The sequence below is a fragment of the Ovis aries genome, chromosome 15 (genome assembly GCF_016772045.2).
Source record: "Ovis aries strain OAR_USU_Benz2616 breed Rambouillet chromosome 15, ARS-UI_Ramb_v3.0, whole genome shotgun sequence".
Lineage (NCBI taxonomy): Eukaryota > Metazoa > Chordata > Mammalia > Artiodactyla > Bovidae > Ovis > Ovis aries.
Genome location: NC_056068.1, coordinates 13,632,414 through 13,652,600, shown reverse-complemented (window position 1 = coordinate 13,652,600; position 20,187 = coordinate 13,632,414). Strand labels below are relative to the sequence as shown.

Sequence of the window (20,187 nt, the reverse complement as noted above, 5' to 3'; positions counted from 1 at the left end):
CAAGATATAGAGAGTTAGGAAATTTGCTCAGACAGGTGACATACAGCAAAGTTAAGTTTTAGATTTGGGGCTCTCTGTCCACAAAGCTCATGCTTTGCTTCCCATGGGGACTCTTAGAATTTTCAAAGTACTTAAATCTGCTTCATTCCCTCCCTGCATCCACCCTCCCCTTCGCCCCCCGCCTCAATGTAAGGCTATGAGAGAAGCTGGATAAGTATTGCTACCTCCACAACAGGTAGAGAAACTGAGGATCTGCCTGTCAGTATATGGCACCCAGGTCTTCTAACTCTATTTATGGAGTTTTAAAGATCAGTAAATGTATTACATTAACAAAAATTAACTTTGGGACCAAAATTAACATCTTGGAAAGAAACTATTGCTACTCTTAAAACTATATTAAATAGCTTTCCTTTCTAGAAATTATAGTACTGTGAATTATAGCAAATGAATCATCTGAGATTCTGTCTTAAGAAGCAGAGATGGCAGTTTAAGTATAGCCCTCTAAAAAGTAGCAGTTTTTCTTCCATCATCTTACTAGTTAATCTTCCTGGGAACAGGCTGATATTTACTCATCCCAAGAGAGTGTTGAATTGTCTGGACTCCAAAAGATACCAAGGATAAGGTTTTAAGTTCCTCACCATTAGTCATCACATGGAGTAAAGTGACAGAGCTCTTTACAGATGCATTGCTTTTTTTTTTGCTCTTAAAATGGCAGCTGAAACAAAATTCAATGGGTTTAAATGAGGAAAAGTCAGCAAAGAATGCCCTCCCTTCCTTAAAAGTGATCTGTTCCCCGGGTAATATGTGAAATACTCTGCAGTCTCTAGACGACAGGATCAGATAGGCTAACAATGCATTTGAGAGCTTTGCAAAGAAATGTTAGACAAAATAGATCAGGTTAAAGTGGACACAGATGCCCAACAGCAAATTCTAATTATTTTCATTCCCAGTCTTGGAACAGAGACAGTTGCCAAAAAAAACCAACATAGATTGCGTGTTTACGTGTGTGCAGTGAAGGCATTTCCCCCTCATTTATTATTCATGTTCAAAATTTCTGCATAATATAATACACAAGCAGCCTAAATAGTTGAATAATAAAAAGTGAATCCCTCCTTACAACAGAAAAAGGCACATTTCCAGCATAGATTTTTTTGAGGCCATGCCCAGGTTATTCTGGTAAACTGATGTAGATAAGAACAAAGTCTTCTGAGTTAAGAAATTCTGGATTCTAATTCCAGCACTTCCATTTCTAGCCATCTAGATCTTAGACAAATTAACTTTTCTGAGCTTCAGTTTTCTTTCAAGGTCTATAAAATGAAGGAAAAAAAATACTAACTTTTAGGGTTCTTACAAGAATTAAATGTAATAAGGGATGTAAAGTCTCTAGAATCATTTGTTCCCATTTTCCTCTACAGAGTCCTTCTTCCTCTCTGAAAGCCTACAACAAAATAGGAAACAGTTGCCGATGTTGGTAAGTAAGCCATGAACTCAATTCCAAGGCAGAAGGTTTAAATAACCAAGAAAACTCCAGGAATTGTTGATGCAGTTATCTTCCAGATGAGAAACGTTCATAGTCATGTGGAACATGCTGTACACTTGCTTCAAGGTCCCTGGCCAAAATTCCCATCTTGAACAGCAGTGGTTGGCTACCCACACTACCCTCTAAATGCAGCTATATTTCAGCAGCTGTCAAAAAGCTAACATGTACTGAAAACTACAAAAAGTTGCCTTTTCCTCCTTAAATTCTCAATCATATCCATTTGTACAAAAATGCCCCAAATGTATGAGTTTTGCCTTTCATGAGAAATAAGATTTTAAACTCAGGTCCACTCGGAAGTAGGGGCTGAGGATTCAGGAAGAATTATGTGCCTTTTGAAGTTAATTACCAGTTTCATTCTCTAGCTGATCTTGGATTGCTGAGCTCACATCAAGCCGTTCCCTCCCTAAATTTGCCTCACACCTAGAAAAGACCCAGCCTGAAGAGACCCAGCCTGAGACATGCCTCTCTGTGCTCCTTTCCTGTACAAAGAGGGAAGGAAGCTACGTGGCTCATGAAATCATGAGTCACTTGTGTAGTAAAATGAATTGGCCACTCATGTTTGTACAAAGTTGAAACGGGGATGGGCTGAAAATGGGGCAATTTCAACACAGAAATAAATGCTCTCGGAAGAATCTATGCTGCTGAGATGCGGGGATTGCTGGCTTCACAGTGATGAGGTCCCCAGTATAGCCATCCTCCTAAGTCACAAAGCTTTATGGAGGCCTGATGACCTCGGTGACACCAGGAGATGACACAGAACATTACGGGTCATGGAGTCCTCTCCCTTCCACTTCCTGTTATTCTTACTTGCTTACTGCTTTGTTTCATGTGTTCTAAGGTCTGACGACCACCTCCATTAGTTGCTCTGAATGAGACACTGGGCCATGATTTCCCTGATGAATACACATCGTTAGCCCTCCTTCTGGGATGAGGACATCCAAGGGGGAAAATGGCCAGTGGCTTGCTCAGGGTGAGAGGGGAGGAGGCCGACCGTGCCTGTGAGCAGCTCAGTGTCCTGCCCACTGAACCATGCCGCCACCTGGACGCCCGCCCCTCTTGCCCTTCCGCCTCCGCACCTGCAGCTGAACACAGATGCACCCTGCCCCGTCCCCCACTGCTGCCTCGGCTCCTGCCTGCCAGCCCCTCTCCATAACTCACTTCCTCCCACCCTGGGACTTTTTATCTTCATCATCAAATGACATTTCCAAGTCCAGAAATTGAAAGAGTTATGATTGAGGACCACCACAGAATTGAGAATGACTTTCTGGTTTTGAGCTTGAGGTCACAAGGGGTCCCAAATATAGTTCAGAAAATTATAACAATAGGAAATTTGAGGGGGGGGGATAGGTACTGCATACTTTGAGGCAGAGTTATAGACTCAATTTTCTAAAAAAATATTTAACATCTTGGCAGATCTATGTGTTCCCAGTCAACAGGAACTCCGCACACAGTGTCTACACAAGTTTTTCAGTGAGAACTGAATCCTTTTTAGGCCTGCCTCCTAGACCAAGGAAGATGTTGGGACACTGGAAGCTGGAAGAAGAGTCCCACCACTACCTAGAGTGAAAAATGGGGAGATTCTAACCTATCCTTCACCATAGACCCGGCACTCATACTTCGCTCTCTTTTCACAGTCGATGTCCTGGCTCTTCTGTCCTGAAGTCTATGAGCTCCCAGGAAGAGGAGGCCACTGCCTTCTCCCGTTTTAATGCCTCTGTCCCAGCCCATCTCAAGTTATACCTTCTCGGTGCAAACTTACCCAATTCTTCCCGCAGAATTTTACTCTCCCTTCTCTCAACTGCTACAACTTTCACTGCCGGTATCATAAAGTTTAGAGCTTGACAGACAGAGAAGGACAAATATCATATGATACTGTGTGCATGCGGAATCAAAGAAAAGATACAAATGAACTTATATACAAAATGGAAATAGACCCAAGACACAGAAAACAAGCGATGGTTACCAAAGGGGAAAGCGGAGGGGAGGGATAAATCAGGAGTTTGGGATTAATATATGCACATATGTTAATATACTATATATAAAATAGATAAACAACAAAGACCTACTGAATAGCACAGGGCACTGTTCTCAGCAGCATGTAAAAACCTATTAGGGAAAAGAATCTGAAAAAAAAAAACCAGATTATAGGTATATATATAATCGAATCACTTTGCTGTATACCTTAAACTTACACATCATCATAAATCAAGATACTGCAATAAAAAAATAAAAATTTTTGAAAAAGTTTAGAGCTTTGTTATCTAGCTGCTTCAGAGATGTCAGTCTCTGGTATCGTATTTGTCTTATACCACCATCCCTCCTCCAAAGTGCCCAGGCCAGTGGCGTATTCCAGGCGACATTGAACAAAAGCCTACTGATCACCCATATGTGTCATATGGGTTTCTCAGGTGGCTCAGTGGTAAAGAATCTGCCTACCAAGCAGGAAATGCTGGTTATATCCCTGGGTTGAGATCCTCTGGAGAAGGAAATGGCAACTCACTCCAGTATTCTTGCCTGGAGAATCCCATGGACAGAGGAGCCTGGCAGTCTATAGTCAATGGGGTCGCAAACAGTCGGACACAACTGAGTGACTGGGCATACACATGAGTCATATATCATGCTCTGTTCCGAGAATAAAAGGTAGAAAAAGACACAGTCCCTGGCCTCCAGAAGTGTGCAGTCCACTGAGATAGGAAAGCAAAGAAGCCACTATCAGGAATCCATGTTAAGTGCTTTCTCATAGAGGGTGTGAATGCAAGCTGGAGCAACACAGTGGAGGGGAGACTGGGGAGCAGAGGTCAGAGGGTGCTTTTTGAATCAAGTTTTGAAGGCTAAGCAGAGCTTCACCAGGGAGACAAAGGGCAGAGGGGAAACCCACCAGGGGCAGAAGGACACACAAACACAAACAGGCAGAAAGCAGCCATGGTGTGAGGTGTTCAGGGAATTTGCGAGAATGACTGGAGACCAGGAAATATGAGAGCAAGGCAGCAGGAGGTGTGGAAATAAGGTCCAGGCATTCTACTTAAAAGGATATATGAATGCACTCAACATAATCACTTTACATGGTTCTTAGCACATTTTACTGCTGCTCATATTAAAGTATAACAAGAATTTGCTCAGCTGTTTTATAACTTGTCAGTATATACCTCTGTGTCATTAAAATGTTTCTCTTGATTGTGGGAAATTTATTGGAGGACAGTGAGAATGCTTGCACCTATGCATTTAATAAATAAAATCTTGTACAAGCATAAATGCATTGTCTATCTTAAAAACACACACACACACACACACACATACACACATCCTAAGACTTGGTGACTGTCATTTGAAGGAGCTGGTGGTACATCATTCACATAGCACTAAATGTACTGTTCCCATTCAGGGCATGGGAGGTAGATACACTTTCAGATTCATCAGTTTAAAGCTGACGCTTCATACAGAACACCAGTCACTGACAGTGTATTGGAGCATCTTCCCTCGTTGCCGTATCTGTGCTTTTGTTTTTATGGCTTCCCTTCTATTTTATAGACTCAACCTTTAGGTCCTCCTCTCTTTTTGAAGGTAAGATGACAAGTCACAGATGATGGCAGGAGTGGGCGAAGGCAAATAATGGCTGGCAACTTTCCAGGTGATTACATAGCTGAGAACATGTCATCCTAAAGGAGGTTATCTTTGATAAACACAAAAGCCTGCTTCAGATACATTACAAACATTAGATTTTACTATGTAGCCACTCTGTTAATTTATGCATCGTTTTCTTGACTGTTCATTTTTAGCAGTATTAACCCAGTGTATTTCAGCACTTCCTTGGTAAGCCTTCCATAGGAAGATTAGAACAATTTTAGTCACTATAAACTATCTAGGCTTAGCAGATGCTGGTAATCTATGGGATTGTGACCTGAAAGGATTTCTGTACAAATGTGATTTCAAGTATCTCTCTTTTCAAGACTCCATTTCACATTCTCTCAAATGCTTTACATTTTCTCAAAGTACACTATTTCTCTGCAGAATCCTCTTTTTTGTTTATTAATTACGGGCAAGGTAGATATTAAATTGGTAAATATATTTGATTTTTTGCTTTGGTGGTATTTGTATTAATTTTGAGTCAATTTGAAAAATGCACTAGAAAAAAATTTTGAGTGTGCCTTTAAATTTTTCTACAATGGTGTCAGTGACAGAAGGCAGCTGCAGCATTGACTTGAACTTGGTTTAAAGGCTGATATTTGACTCCAACTCTAAAAACACTCATCATTCTTACAATTCAATCTGAAGGCACATGCCTCCTCAATGAACCCCTCTTAATCATCATCTTTAATGGGGGCTTTCCTTGGAAATCCAGTTTTCAGTCTGCCTCTTTCTTATCCTCAGGGTACAAGGCATGAAACGTATTTTTATCTTGATACAGAACAAGTGACTTACTTGGGTCAACTCTGATTATTATCTCAAGATCAGAATTTCTTGAATGAAAATACAAGGTATTAAAACACAAAGATTTTACACCAGTTCCACAAAACTATCTCGTGATATAACTCTTTTCCTGCTCCATTGATTTCATGTGAAAATGGAACACATTTCATGGGACGGTGTAGCCCTAATGATCACTTTTCTTTTCCTTTTTAGTTGATTTGATGTTTTCAAACAGGAGAGTTTTTACATAGGCCAAAGAAATTCAAATCTCAGAATTTTCCCTCTAATTCTTATCTTGCTATGGTTGCCAGACAAAATGCAGGGGCCCAATTAAATGTGAATTTCAGGTAAACAACACATAGCTTTTTTTAGTATAAGCATCTTCTAGTCAATATTTGGGACTACTTGTACTAAAAAGGTCATTGGTTGTTTATCTGAAATTCAAATTTAACTGAGCCTCTTGTATTTTTATTGGCTAAATCTGGCAACCCTATATCTGAGGGCAGTTGAATTATGATCAGAATTACATTATCTCTAGATTGCAGGTCTACCAAATTCCCAAGGGGCCATTCTTTTCATGAGTATGTGCAAAAGCAGAGACTGTTGCACTGGCCATTCCCCGGGGTCCCATGGAGCCATCTGGCTCGGGGTCTAATGGATCTAGAAGACATTGGAGATTAACCAGTCCCTAAAAAGCTACAAGGCAACAAAAATAATGCCCTTCATAGAGTGGGCACTCCATGTATTTTTGTTGAAATCTTTCATGTTCATTAGTGCCAGTCAAGAGGAATAAGATGATAAAATATGACATCTTAAAAACAGTTTCTATATAACTCTTACCTTGAAATCTAAGCATATCTGATTCTTTAAGAACCAGATATAAATGCCACCTTGTTCAAGAAGCCTCCCCCCATCGCCTCACCACATCTCCTGCACCATCTTGCCAGCATTTACCATTTACCCCATTCCTTTGACATTCGACATAATCTGCTTACTATTCGAACTGACCTTCCATTTATAAATTCCCTGGGGGGAAATCTGTAGGCAGTGGTAGCATAGCTCTGTGATTTAGCATATGAGCCCTAGAGTCAGACCAATTTTGGTTTCAAATGGTGCTCTTCCCTTCTTAGCTCTATAACCCTGGACAAACCCATCTCTAAGGTCTCAACTGATTATCATCATCTCTCAGTAAATTATAGCATTGAGTTCAATAAGATGATGTATGTGTAGTTGTCAACTCTTAGACAGCACTGACCCATGGTAGGCAATCATGGTCAGCATCATCGTCATATTATTATTATTATCTTCTCTGAATCTACACTCCCCAAAGTGTCCATTGCTCATCAGAACCTATAAGAATTGACTGAGGAATCAGTGCCTGAGACTCTAGGCAGAGACTCCAAATTCCCAGTCACCCAGAGAGAGAAAAGCACTGCCTGGGGACGGATAAGTGAGCCTCATTCACTCTACAAGGTAAAGATTTCATTTTCTTATTTCTTTATTCCCCTTCACTTCTCTAAACCTACACATTTAAACCACCGCATTGTGCATGTGACAAGCAGGAAAACTTTAACTGCCTTAGAGACTTGTTTCCTTAGTGGTACCAGCATGGGGAGCCCTCTGGGACCCTGGTCACCGCACGCTTCCTGCCTGACTCTTTATTGACTATTTGCTGCCTCTTTATTTTTCTCTCAGTCATCAGTGAGGAAGTTGCATAATTTAAAAGCTAAGTGGGACTCACTTTCTTGCAATCCGAAGTCATGCATGCTATTTTTTTTTTCCCCCCTGACTGTAACTCCTCTGTAAATACTGTGGAAAATGCTCTCCTAAATACAAAATGATTCTGTTTTTTTTGCATCCTGGAGTATGCATGAGATTGGATTTTTGATATTTGATTTCCAGTTTTACTAGAATCACTAGAGCAACTGGGGATATATATGTTAAAAAGCAAAACGCAAGTTGCAAGTGTGTCCTCTGAGTTCTCTAGTGGCTTTTTCCAAAAATCACATTCAAAACCCTCTATGCGAAAACAAAACTATTTAGGGGCATCCATTCATGAACATAACATTTGCAAAACTGCAGTATCTTGGGAGGCTCCTGCTATGCCAAATTCATTATTTTGCCCTGGGACCCAGTGCCTTTCTCATAACAGGTATTCAAGGAACATTTGTTGAGCCAACCAAAGAACAAGTATTTTTTCAAGAAATATTTATTGAGCACTTAGGAGATATATTGCCTTAAATCCATTTGCAGTATAGAGTTATTATCACTATGGTCATTAATAAATAATGATTTCACCACAACATTGTTTATAATGCCGCCATCCAGCAAGCCAGTAACATCAACTCTGGGAGTCTGGGTGATACAGTTCTTAGCTTCTGATTGTTTAGACTTAATGACAATTGACCTCATTATTGCCACTGTTACCCACAGAGAACAATATGTTCCTAAGACCCCACCAATCTTGTTCCTATTGATTAATAAAGTCATCCAAGCCCATCAAGACTCAGAGGCAGTCTGAAGCCTTTCCTTCTCTAGTGGTCGAGCTGGTTTTGTGAGCAAAGTGCCCATCCTGCAGCCTTCAGTGGGACCCGTCTGTTCTGTGTCCCCTGTCATTTTGGAAGCAGTTCAACACTGCAGGGGCCAGGCTGACCCCGAGGTTAGAGACCCCACCTCTAAAACGATTACTCTGGGAAAAGCGGGAAATATTGTTTCAATTATAAGGCCAACACACTGGACAGCCATGAACCACTTAAGAAGTTGCATAGTAGTTGACTTTAACCACAAAACCAAAATCACCATTTAGCAGTTCACTTCTGCACAGTACAGGGAAGATGGAGCGGCAGCTCAGTCAAGCCAGCCATTTCTTTCTTTATTTTGACTGTTCTCTGGTCCTGATTTTGCTATTAAAGATTTCCAAAGCCTCAATGTACTTCAGCGTTAATAGAAAACAGCTCAACGTGCCCTGTTTGCAGATGCGAATAGAGAGCAAGGTCAATACACTTAGGAGCAGATCCCTTGTACATAAGGAGTGAGTGGAGTTTCCAGAGCAGCTCTTCAGGTGTCTCCATTCTCGACTGGTTTTCATTCCCCCTTTGCAACACATCACTCCCTCGTGTTTCACCTCATTTCCTCCCTGTTTCCGTCTCTACTTTATCACCTATTCACTGAGACCCTTGTAATCTTTCATTTTCTCCGGGTAGGATCTGGCGGCTTTATTAAAACCAGGCTATTTCACAAGGGGAGAAAGTTCACAGGTAAAGTCTTGGCGAGGGCAGCCTCTATCCCCCACGCCCCTCACCCCCACCCACTCTACCCCACAAGCCATCCAGCTGTCACAAACCAAAGGGCGCTGAATCCCTTACAGGTGATCCTCGGTATCAGTCCCAGCCTTGCAGCCTGAGCCTTGTGCTTTGGAGAGCGGGGGGATCAAAAACACACACAAAAGAAATGTACTAACAGACAGGTGGTCACTTGGAATTTGACACTCAGGGCTGCCCAACACCACTAGTCACTGTCAACATCCACTCTTACTGAGGAGCAGTGTTCCAGCTCCAGCGGTGTGCTTCTCTGGATCTCTGGCTTTGCATCTTGGAAGCCCAAGGTGGCTTCCTTCTGAGGGTGGGAAGGGTCCTTCTGGCTTCTGATGCTGCCGAGGTCAGGGGACACTTTGGGGCCTGGGGGCGGGGAGGGGAGATTTGGACAGCAAAAGCATTTAGGTATGAAAAAGAAAAATTAATTAACTTGTCAAGTCTTTCCTCTTGGCATGAATACAAAAGGATAATGAGGGACCATTTCCCAGTAATGCTGACCTTTCACTTTGCTGCTTCTGTTTGTGTTCTGATTCCTGGTTCCAGCCGTACCCCCTATTAGCAGGATATTCCCCACAGATGCACACGTGGCAGAAGAATATCTCATAATATTAAACAAGTCTTATTATTCTCGAAGTTAAATGAAGGGCTAGAAGTGACCTGTTTGATAGTCTTTTGCAAGTATCTTAATACCGATCATTAGAATTGCTCATCGTTTTATCTTTATAAAAGTATTTAATAAGATTTAAATTTCCATCCCAATAAAATTTTCATTTAAACCATTTTAATTTAAAGTCTACATTCATTCATTATACTCCAAATTTTACCTTTTGTTTTATAGAGTAGTGAAGATTTTAGAGGAAAAATAACTTTTGAGAACACGCAAAAATTTTACTTTGTCAGGTTTATGTTTAAGCTACACTCGTGATGAAACTTGTATCCACCTTGAATAAAATTACATTTTACTTTTAATACTTTAGAATTTAAAGCTTAGATCATGAAAGTCAGTAGAAAAAGTTGCATAAAAATCTTTGCTATGACAGTAAGATTAGGATTTTGGCATAATGAAGGCAATAAATGAATGTTATAGATTAAAAAATACTTTGTTAACTGTGAATAACTTAGTTTTCATGGAAACATCACCAACCCAAGAACAGAATATCCAGATGTCCACAACAATAACTAAATTCAGTCATTAGGTATTTTGTTGACTTTCAGTCATACAAGAACCCTAGCTTTCCATATATTTTTTCACTTTGTCACTATAAATGTATATGTCAAAGTAGAAAGACAAAATATCTAACTGTTTGTTAACCCAATTTATAACTTTTTAATATTTAGACATATGGTGTATAGGCCACCATTTGTCTTGTCTTGAGCCCTGCAAATGTGAAGAGGCCAGGTCTGTGCAGTATTTTCTTTCTGAAGCTACCGTCAATAGTACTGGTCTTTTGAACCATCTCTTTATGGTCACTGGTGTAGGTGGAAGAGGACTGGATTTTTCTCCCCAGGAACTTAATTAATGTATGTTCTCAATAGGTAATTTGTCTTACAGATAGGGACAAAAGAGGAAAAGACAAGAATACTAAGTTCTTTGGTCTCATAATCAGTTTATTAAAGTATTTTTTGACAGCCTATGTGTAGTCTTCAATATGCTTCCATATTTTATGTATAATATAGGAAAGAGTTATGTATGCATGTTAGAAACATGGTTCTGTGAAGTCAGACAATCCTGGATTTGCACCGTAACTCTGCCACTCACTTGCAGAGAAATTTATTTCAACTATTTAAGCCTTACTGTCTTGATCAGTAAAACAGTGATGGAAATACACTCAAAAGATTGCACTGAAGACTAGAGATAATACACATAAAGTGCTTAGCAGATAGTAAACATAAATAAACAGTTATTACAATTTCCACATGTTGTAATTCTTAAAGTATTAGTATGTTCATTCATTTATTAATCCTCCTGTTCAAAATCCTTTGGGTGGTTACCAGGGTGAATGGGGTTGGGAAGTGGGCAAAATGGATGAAGGAGGTCAACTTTATGGTGATGGTTGGTAATCAGACTTGTGATCGTGATCACTTTGTAGTGTATAAAGATGCCAAATATAGTGCTGTGCACAGTGGTAAAGAACCTGCCTGCCTATGCAGGAGACGAAAGAGATGCAGGTTTGATTCTTAGGTCAGGAAGATTCCCTTGGAAGAGGGCATGGCAACCCATTCCAGTATTCTTGCCTGGAACCCCATGGACACAGGAGCCTGGCAGGATACAGTCCATAGGATTGCAAAGAATTGGACATGACTGAATTTTGGGGGGCTCCAAAATCACTGCAGATGGTGACTGCAGCCATGAAATTAAAAGACGCTTACTCCTTGGAAGAAAAGTTATGACCAACCTAGATAGCATATTGAAAAGCAGAGACATTACTTTCCCAACAAAGGTCCGTCTAGTCAAGGCTATGGTTTTCCAGTAGTCATGTATGGATGTGAGAGGTGGACTGTGAAGAAAGCTGAGTGCTAAAGAATTGATGCTTTTGAACTGTGGTGTTGGAGAAGACTCTTGAGAGTCCCTTGGACTGCAAGGAGATCAGTTGGCTGATGACCCAACTAAAGGAGATCAGCCCTGGGTGTTCTTTGGAAGGACTGATGCTAAAGCTGAAACTCCAGTACTTTGGCCACCTCATGTGAAGAGTTGACTCATTGGAAAAGACTGTGAAGCTGGGAAGGATTGGGGGCAGGAGGAGAAGGGGACGACAGAGGATGAGATGGCTGGATGGCATCACCGACTCGATGGACATGAGTTTGAGTGAACTCCGGGAGATGGTGATGGACACAGGGAGGCCTGGCGTGCTGCGATTCATGAAGTCGCCAAGAGTTGGACACGACTGAGCAACTGAACTGAACTGAAGTGACTTAGCATGCATACATGCACACCTGAAACTTACATAATTCAAAAAAACAAAACAAAACAAACCCAGGCCCAACCAATCAACCTTTTCATAGCTTTCCACTGCCCAGAGTATTCCTTCTCATGGCATTCTACTGCTCTAATTTGTCCTTCCATCCTTAAATTCCAGCCTTCCTCCCACCCCACGACAACTCCCCCAGGAGAGCTATTCCTTCCCATCTCTATGTTTTTACTACCATGATTCCATCTACTTGGATGGCCCTTCATCTTCCAAGGGTTGGTTCAAGTGGCACTGCTTGCCAGAAGTCTTCCTATTTTCCAATTTCAATTAAATTTCTTCTGTTTGTGTTCTTGTAGCATTATCTCTGTAGCTCTATTAGAAAACTAATTTCAGTGAGCTTGGCATTATATCACGTTTTGTGTATGCATCCATCATCTCTACCCCACTATCCATTTCTTCAGGTTAGATTATATCTTTTTACCTCTGCACCCATGCCTGTTCTCTTTCCATTGCATGTAAGTAACACAGTACTTGGTCCAAAGTAGGTGCTCTTAATTTTTAAAATTTTAAATTTATTGACATCAACTTCAGAGAAATAGACTACAACAGAATGAAAAATAAAAATAAAGGTTATTATTCAGATTCTTCAAGTACTGGTTGTTCTTGGTCCCATGGTTATGAGTTTTCTTGATGTTTGTTTTTTAAATGGCATTACTTATACTTCAAAACAGTTTGCTGATTTCCAAGAAAAGCACTTTCTCTAAAAGCACTTCTTCTTGACAAAGGGAACATTGTGAAGTACTGTACCACTTAGAAAAACATGTATTATGTTAATATATTGGAAAGATCTCAATATTTGGATATTTCAGTGGTTTCCAATGTCCACAAATTCTTTGATATTCCTCCCTTCCAAGGCAGGACCTAAATGTAGGTCTCCCTAAATGTAGGTTTGACTTAGTGACTTACTTCTTTTCTAAGAAATAGAATAAAGTGGAAGTGATAGTATGCGACTTGGGAAATTAGATCATAAAAATGATCTCTCATGGACCACTCCCTCTGGGGGAAGCCAGCTGCCATGTCGTGAGGACAATCTAGCTGTTCTATGGAAAGGCCCACGTGGTAGGGTCTCCTGGCAACAGCCACACGAGTGGACTTAGATCCTCCAGCCCTATTTGAGCTTTCAGATGACTGTAGCCCCAGGAGCTGGCCTTGCTGCTACCTTATGAGAGACCCTGAGGCAGAACCACCCAGCTAAGTTGCTCTCAGATTCCCAACTCTCAGAAACTGTGAGATAATAAACGTCGGTTGCTTTAAGGTGCTAAGTTTTGAGAAAACTCATTATTCATGATAGATAACTGATATAGATAGTATAGAAATATTACATGCATGCTCACTGTAGATATTCATAGTTTAACATCTATGGTCATTAATTCATGGAAGTGGTGAAAAAATTCACAGCAGTTGCCTAAAGTCATGGTCTGGAATCTACTTTGTACTACCTTTGTACTATGTATTAAAGTGTCTGCTATCGGGCAGTCACTATTCTAAGTCTTGGAAACACAAAGACAAATCAGATAAGGTGCATGTTTTTAAAGACTCTAAATTCCAGTGATCTCCACCATCTTACCCACTACAAATAATAAGAGGAGCCCCACCTACTTGAATGGAAAATTATTTAAGAATTATTTTGTGTAACAGAGAAAGAATACAGGTGGAATTCAAGAAAAGGCTCTGGACCAATTATGATTTTAGCAGTTAGGGCCCCACACAATGCCAGGCCTGACAAACAGCTTCAGGCTTTTAAATCAAGGCCAATTGTCTCAGGGTGTATGACAAATGGAAGTTTGATAAATGGTCTGTCTATCACACAGGAGAACAATCACTGTCAATAATGCTATCCTCAGGGATGAAGGACAGTGACATCAATGGCAGGGAAACTATTCCATTAGTAAAACAGTCCCTAATTAATACTAATCTGTTCCTTGGAAAAGCTGCTTTAGTGAAAAGATTCCCCACCCCCACCCCTGCCCCACCCTACGCCAAACTGCTTAACATTAATTTGGAAATTTTCCCATTTACTTTCAAGAAATTTTAAAGAGCTTCACTTAGCAAAAATTAAAAATGAATCTATTTCTTAGCTCACATAATATATAAAGGTGAGATTTTTTTTTTTACACTCAGCATCAATTCCTAATTGAGCATATCAGTTAAAAGTAACTACGTTCTATTATTCTCTGAATTGACATTTACTATCCCTTCTTCCTCTTTATCATAAAAATGCATGTATTAAGTACCCAACTGCATGTAATCTTAGGAACTGTAAGACAACAACAATGACAGATGTAGCTCTTGCTTCCCTAAAATCTTGAGCACCCCATCAGATAAAATTAGCAGAAAGCAAATAAAAAATGCATAAAGGACAGTGAGAGTATTTTCATATCAATTCATTTGGGGAAACATTAAGAAATCTTCGGTTCAGCTGAAGAATATGAAGCACTTTGAAGGTGACATTCTCACTGTAATTCACATTACCTGTGGACAAGCATTCAGACTGAGTCAAGCTCTCTTCAGCCTCAGGGCTCTAGTACTTCTACTTTGCATGTTCTCTCTGCCTGGTTTTCAGCCTTTAATCTTGCAGATTGAAAAGCATGTTAACAAACATGGATACCAAGGGCAAAAGGGGGGGATGAGATGAATTGGGAGATTGAGACTGACACACATAGACTATTATTGATACTATGTATAAAATAGACAATTAATCAACCCTGAATATTCATTGGAAGGACTGATGCTGAAGCTGAAGCTCTAGTACTTTGGCCACCTGATGCAAAGAACTGACTCACTGGAAAAGACCCTGATGCTGGGAAAGATTGAAGGCAGGAGGAGAAGGGGATGACAGAGGATGAGATGTTTGGATGGCATCATTGACTCAATGGACATAAGTTTGAATAACTCAGGGAGATAGTGAAGGACAGGGAAGCCTGGGGTGCTGTAGTCCATGGGTCGTAAAAGAGTCGGACACGACTTAGCAACTGACCACCACCACCACCAATGAGAACCTACTGTATATCACAGGGAACTCTACTCAGTGCTCTGTGGTGACCTCAATGGGAAGGAAATCCAAAAAAGAGGGGATATATGCATATGTATAGCTGATTCACTTTGCTGTACAGTAGAAACTAACACACAATTATAAAGCAACTATAGTCCAATAAAAATGTAAACAAAGCAACAACAAAAAAGAGAGCATGTGTCTCTTTCTCTGGGAAGTGCTCCTTAACTTCCCCTAAACAATACCACATTTCTTAGTACGCATCCCTCTCCTTAACCTTATTTATTATGGTTCACGGCTCCCTTAATAACAAAGATATACTCATCTTAGTACCTAGGCATTCTCTGTCCCCATCAACTTTCCTTAGTATTACTTGTCACAGATTACAGTCACATATTTATATCATTATTTCATGAACATATGAAATAAGTTTCAGGCAGTATGGGGAGGAGGGCTGTCTCTTTTCTTCTCTTCTCGTGCCTGGCACATTGCAGGTACGTAAAACAGATGTGAATATGTGAATAAATGAATAAACGAGCAGTGCAGTGTGTGTTCAGAGCCTGAGCTCTCAAGTTAAACACACTTGGGTACAGCCCAAGTTCTTCCTATCCAGTTATGTGACCTTTGGCATGCGTTTTTCCTCTCTAAGATTCAGTTTCCTCATGGGTAAAATGGAGACAATAATAGTTTCCTCACACGGCTGTCACGAGCTTGAGAAAACGCATACAGTGAATGTACTTAGCTCGAAGCCTGGCACAGAATAAGCGCTTAGTAGATTACTGCTGTTGTTGCTGTTATTGTCGTAACGGCTTCTGGTTCTACCTCCAGCCGTGGAATGGAATCATGATGAACTTAATTCTCCAGTTTTCCCCCGTGGTCAGCTAGGGTAGGGGAGAAAGGACTCCTTGCTGAGCTTCTGGTCAGCCTAGTCTCGGTCACTTGTGGCTTCCGGTCACCTCAGCTGCCTGGCTCCCTCCCGGCGGCCTCGGCTAACTTCACCCACCCCTCCCTGTAATCGCTGGGCTGCATTTTTATTTTCCTACAAGTCTGTCTAGACCCACTTCTTTCATGTACTTGCTTTTATCTCCTGTGACAGCACCCAGCTCCTAGGACCTGGCATAGTTTCTCTGAAGGGAAATGAATTCACACTCGAAAATGGTTGCACACTCCTGACTTCCAAACACTGTCCCCAGACCAACCACATTCCCCCCTGACTTTCAGGATGACTTCCTGCCCCACTTAGGAGAGTGTCTGGCAAGAAAATGGATGGCTACTGTTCCCCTGTCCCTTGGGACATTTTAGCTTTGGGGACAAACAAGTTTAGTCACCGACGCTGAGGAAGGCCTCATGCAAAGAGAGCTCGCTTGCTCAGTCAGCCGGACCAGACCAGACCAGACAAGCCTGATTTGCCTCAAGGTCCTGGCTCTCGGACCCTCACTGTATTTATAAGTCTTAACAGTGTAACTGTGAATTCCATTCGGGTGATGCTGCTTCTGGCTGGCACAAGGCCACGGTTTCCCGTCGTTCACAAGCAATTTTGAGGCCTGCTGATATGGGCATGGAAACCGCTGAGGCTCTTTTATGTAACCGTGTGCATGCATTCTCTTGTTAAGGTTGTTTGGGATATCTTTAAATGTATTAAATATTTTCTGAAAATATGGCTACTTCCAGTGGGAAAAAGAGAAAAAAAGTGTTTTCTCTTCTTTCACCTCCCAAGATATTGCTTTGCAGTACACCCTATAAAAATAAAGAGCTTTTTACTGAGTTCAAGATTTAAACAAAGACAAAGAAAAAGCAGTTTCTAAGCAGAAAAATGCAACAAAGACTTTACTTCTTACCAAATAACTTAAGAATGTCTGAACAAAAACATCCCAAAACCTGGCTAGTGCCAGAATTTCTCAGATAAGTAAAGAGAAGAGAAAAACACAAATTCAACCCCAAAGCACCAAGAAATCTATTAATGGCAAAAAGAAAGCAACATGCAGTTGAAAAAGCTGTTAAATACTTAAAGAATCGAATTCTATTTCCTAGAAAGGGCAGTTATACCTCAGAGAGTTTCTACATGCTCTTTTGGAAGCAGTTGGGAAAATCCTACAGGGGTCTATCTCTTCCTCCAGGAAGCTTTCTGCGACCCCAAGAGCTGCAGGCCTTCCTCTGGATCACTGCTCTCTTCTTAGAGGCTCCCTTACCCCATAACGCTTGTGCATCACGTTGTAAAGCATTTCCCATTGTTTAGTCCCTTTTTTGCAACCCCATATATTGTAGCCCACCAGGATCCTCTGTCCATAGGATTTCCCCGGCAAGAACAGCGGGAATGGCGTGTGTAGCCATTCCCTTCTTCAAGGGATCTTCCAGACTCAGGGAGCGAACCTGAATCTCCTGCACTGCAGGTGGATTTTTAAATTCTGAGCCACCTGGGAAGACCAAAGCATTTCCCACCGTGTATCTATAGTCTTTCCATCTAGTCTGTCAGCAGTCTGGGTGTAGAATATAGACTTCTATTTGCATTACCCCTACAGCATCTACCAAGATACCTTGAACACAAGAGATCAATAAATATGAACTGATTAACTCACTTAAGAATTCACAAATATTTTCTTTAAACCCATAAAGAATACAAATAAGAAAGAGTGCTTCACTCCATTATACCAGGAAAAAAAAAGTAGAATCTGTTATTCAAGACATTTTAAATTATTTGGGGTATTTATTCAACTTTTGGAGAAATTGTGGAATCTTTGGGATAGAAAGAAATATAGCCACTTTGTGTCTACTTTCATATAACAGTCCACCTTGCAAAATCAAAGCTAGCTATAAAAGGCAGAAAAGTGGATGCGGATATGGAAAATACAAATTTATTTGCTGTATTTTGGTATCCTAGAATCAGAGAAATCTTCTCTTAAAAAGGAAAATGTTATCTTAGGATACAAACATTATTCTTATCTGCCGTTGGCAAGTTTTCAAAATTGTTATCCTCAATAGGATAATGTGAAAATTGAAACAGCTTTAAAAAACACTTTTAATGAAATCTAGTCTGATTAATGAAAGATTTTCTACCATATGACTGTCCTTTGGTCCATTTTTAGAAAGAAAATCTTTTGCTCTTTAGAATATGGATATGATAACATTTGTGCAAAAATTTCCAGTTTACAAAAATACATCAAAATGCATTAAAATATTCTTTCAAACATTTATACATTTTATCTTATAAATATATATATTTATACATATTAGTACATATTGATTCTCAGTTTAAAAGCATTATTTCACTTAATGCTCTTTTAATGATTTATACATATGTTCTTTTGATGATTTATGCATATTTCTTTTAAATTTAGGAAACTGAAGTAGCTAACATGTTGGAAGAACAGCACTGCATCTCATTTATTTCATGGCATCCTATCTGCTCAGATTAAGACCAGATTATACTAGCTGTCTTTCCTCATATGAGTAAGAGAATACACCAAGATTTAATTATTTACTAAAGAGTATAAAGGGACAACTGAGTCTAGGATTTTCTGATTTTCAAGACTGCTAGCATCAGAAAACAATGATTCTGTCTTGGCCAATGTGAGATTTACAGAGTCACTGGGTTCTCTGATTTCATTCATGTGTATTTTTGAGGATGGCTGACAGGAAATCGTTTGATACTAAGCTTAATATGTTGTGATGTCTACAGAATGGATGTGACACTTGCCTGGCTAATTAATGCTTACCTCTCTACCCAGATGGAGGCTTTGTAAGAGATCATCATATTCACTCCTGCACTTCCTTCCTTATTGAATGTTCTCATGGTCACATGAGATCACCAAATGCTCAGGTCCTGAGCTACATTTCCATGTTTAGTAAATCAGGAAATAGTGAAAGATGTGTTTTGTGACTTTCATTCCAAACTTAGATTAGGCATGAGTGTTTAATGGCAAGTGAATGGAATGAATGAAAAAGATATCAGATTTGAAAATCTGAATTGATATCTAAGACAATTTATAATAAAAACTGCATGTGTAAGGAATTTTAATCAATATAGTTTTCCTCTCAATGGAAACTCTCCTGATTCTCACAAATAGAATCAATTATTTGCTCTTTTATGTCCCACCATTATTCTCATCATGGCACCCAAAACATGTGATTGTACTTGTTTTACACACTTGCCTTTTAAATATGAAGTTACTAAGGAAAGGCATTGTGTTTTACTCATCTCTGAATCCCTATTAACTTCAAAAATGCTGAAACATAGTGGATACTAAATATGTTTGCTTCCTAAACACTGAATAAATAAATGTTTGTGCAATCAGTGCCATGAAGGATTCTGTACTGGAGCTGGGAGATGATCAATCACTCAATATTTAGTGGTACCTACTACAGGAGGTTTCCTGGGGCTTTCCTGGTAGCTCAGATGGTAAAGCGTCTGCCTACAATGCGGGAGACCTGGGTTTGATCCTTGGGTCGGAAAGATCCCCTAGAGAAGGAAATGGCAACTCACTCCAGTACTCTCGCCTGGAAAATCCCATGGACTGAGGAGCTTGGTAGGCTACAGTCCATGGGGTCGCAAAGAGTCGGACACGACTAAGTGACTTCACTTTTACTTTAGGAGGTAGAAGAAGGCAACAATGAGATGTACACCCGAGGAATCAGAAATGATGGAAATGAGATTTCCCTACATATAATGGGTAATCTCTGCTCTGCTCAGAGCAGAGATGAAAAAAAAAAAAAAATCAAATTCAAGAGACTAAGACTCGATTGGAAACTAACCAAGTCTATTTAAAGTCTTTAGAAAAAATTTGCTAGTAGGAAAGAAGGTTGGTTGCTCATACATAGGGTCATTGAGAAAGTCACAGAGTAACCATTCATACAAGCATTGTCTAGAGTTCAACCTTATCCCACCAAAGGTCACTACCTTTCCAATTCTGTGTGCAGGCTTATCCTTATGGTAAAAACACGTCACCAGTCTTAGAACCAGTCATTAGT

At 40.2% G+C, this 20,187-nt stretch overlaps 1 protein-coding gene across 3 annotated transcripts in view; it reads right to left on the bottom strand.

The window, feature by feature from the left end:
- The window catches only part of MAML2 (mastermind like transcriptional coactivator 2), a 407,963-nt gene that overhangs the window by 267,948 nt on the left and 119,828 nt on the right, over positions 1–20,187 (bottom strand). For 2 of the 3 annotated variants that reach the window (XM_060399669.1, XM_060399670.1), the window contains one exon: positions 1–20,187. This exon is cut by the window's left edge and continues 127,521 nt beyond it; it is cut by the window's right edge. The exons of the other annotated variant lie outside the window; for it this stretch is intronic. The gene's annotated coding sequence lies outside the window, so the exon portion shown is untranslated. 3 annotated transcript variants of the gene reach the window in all.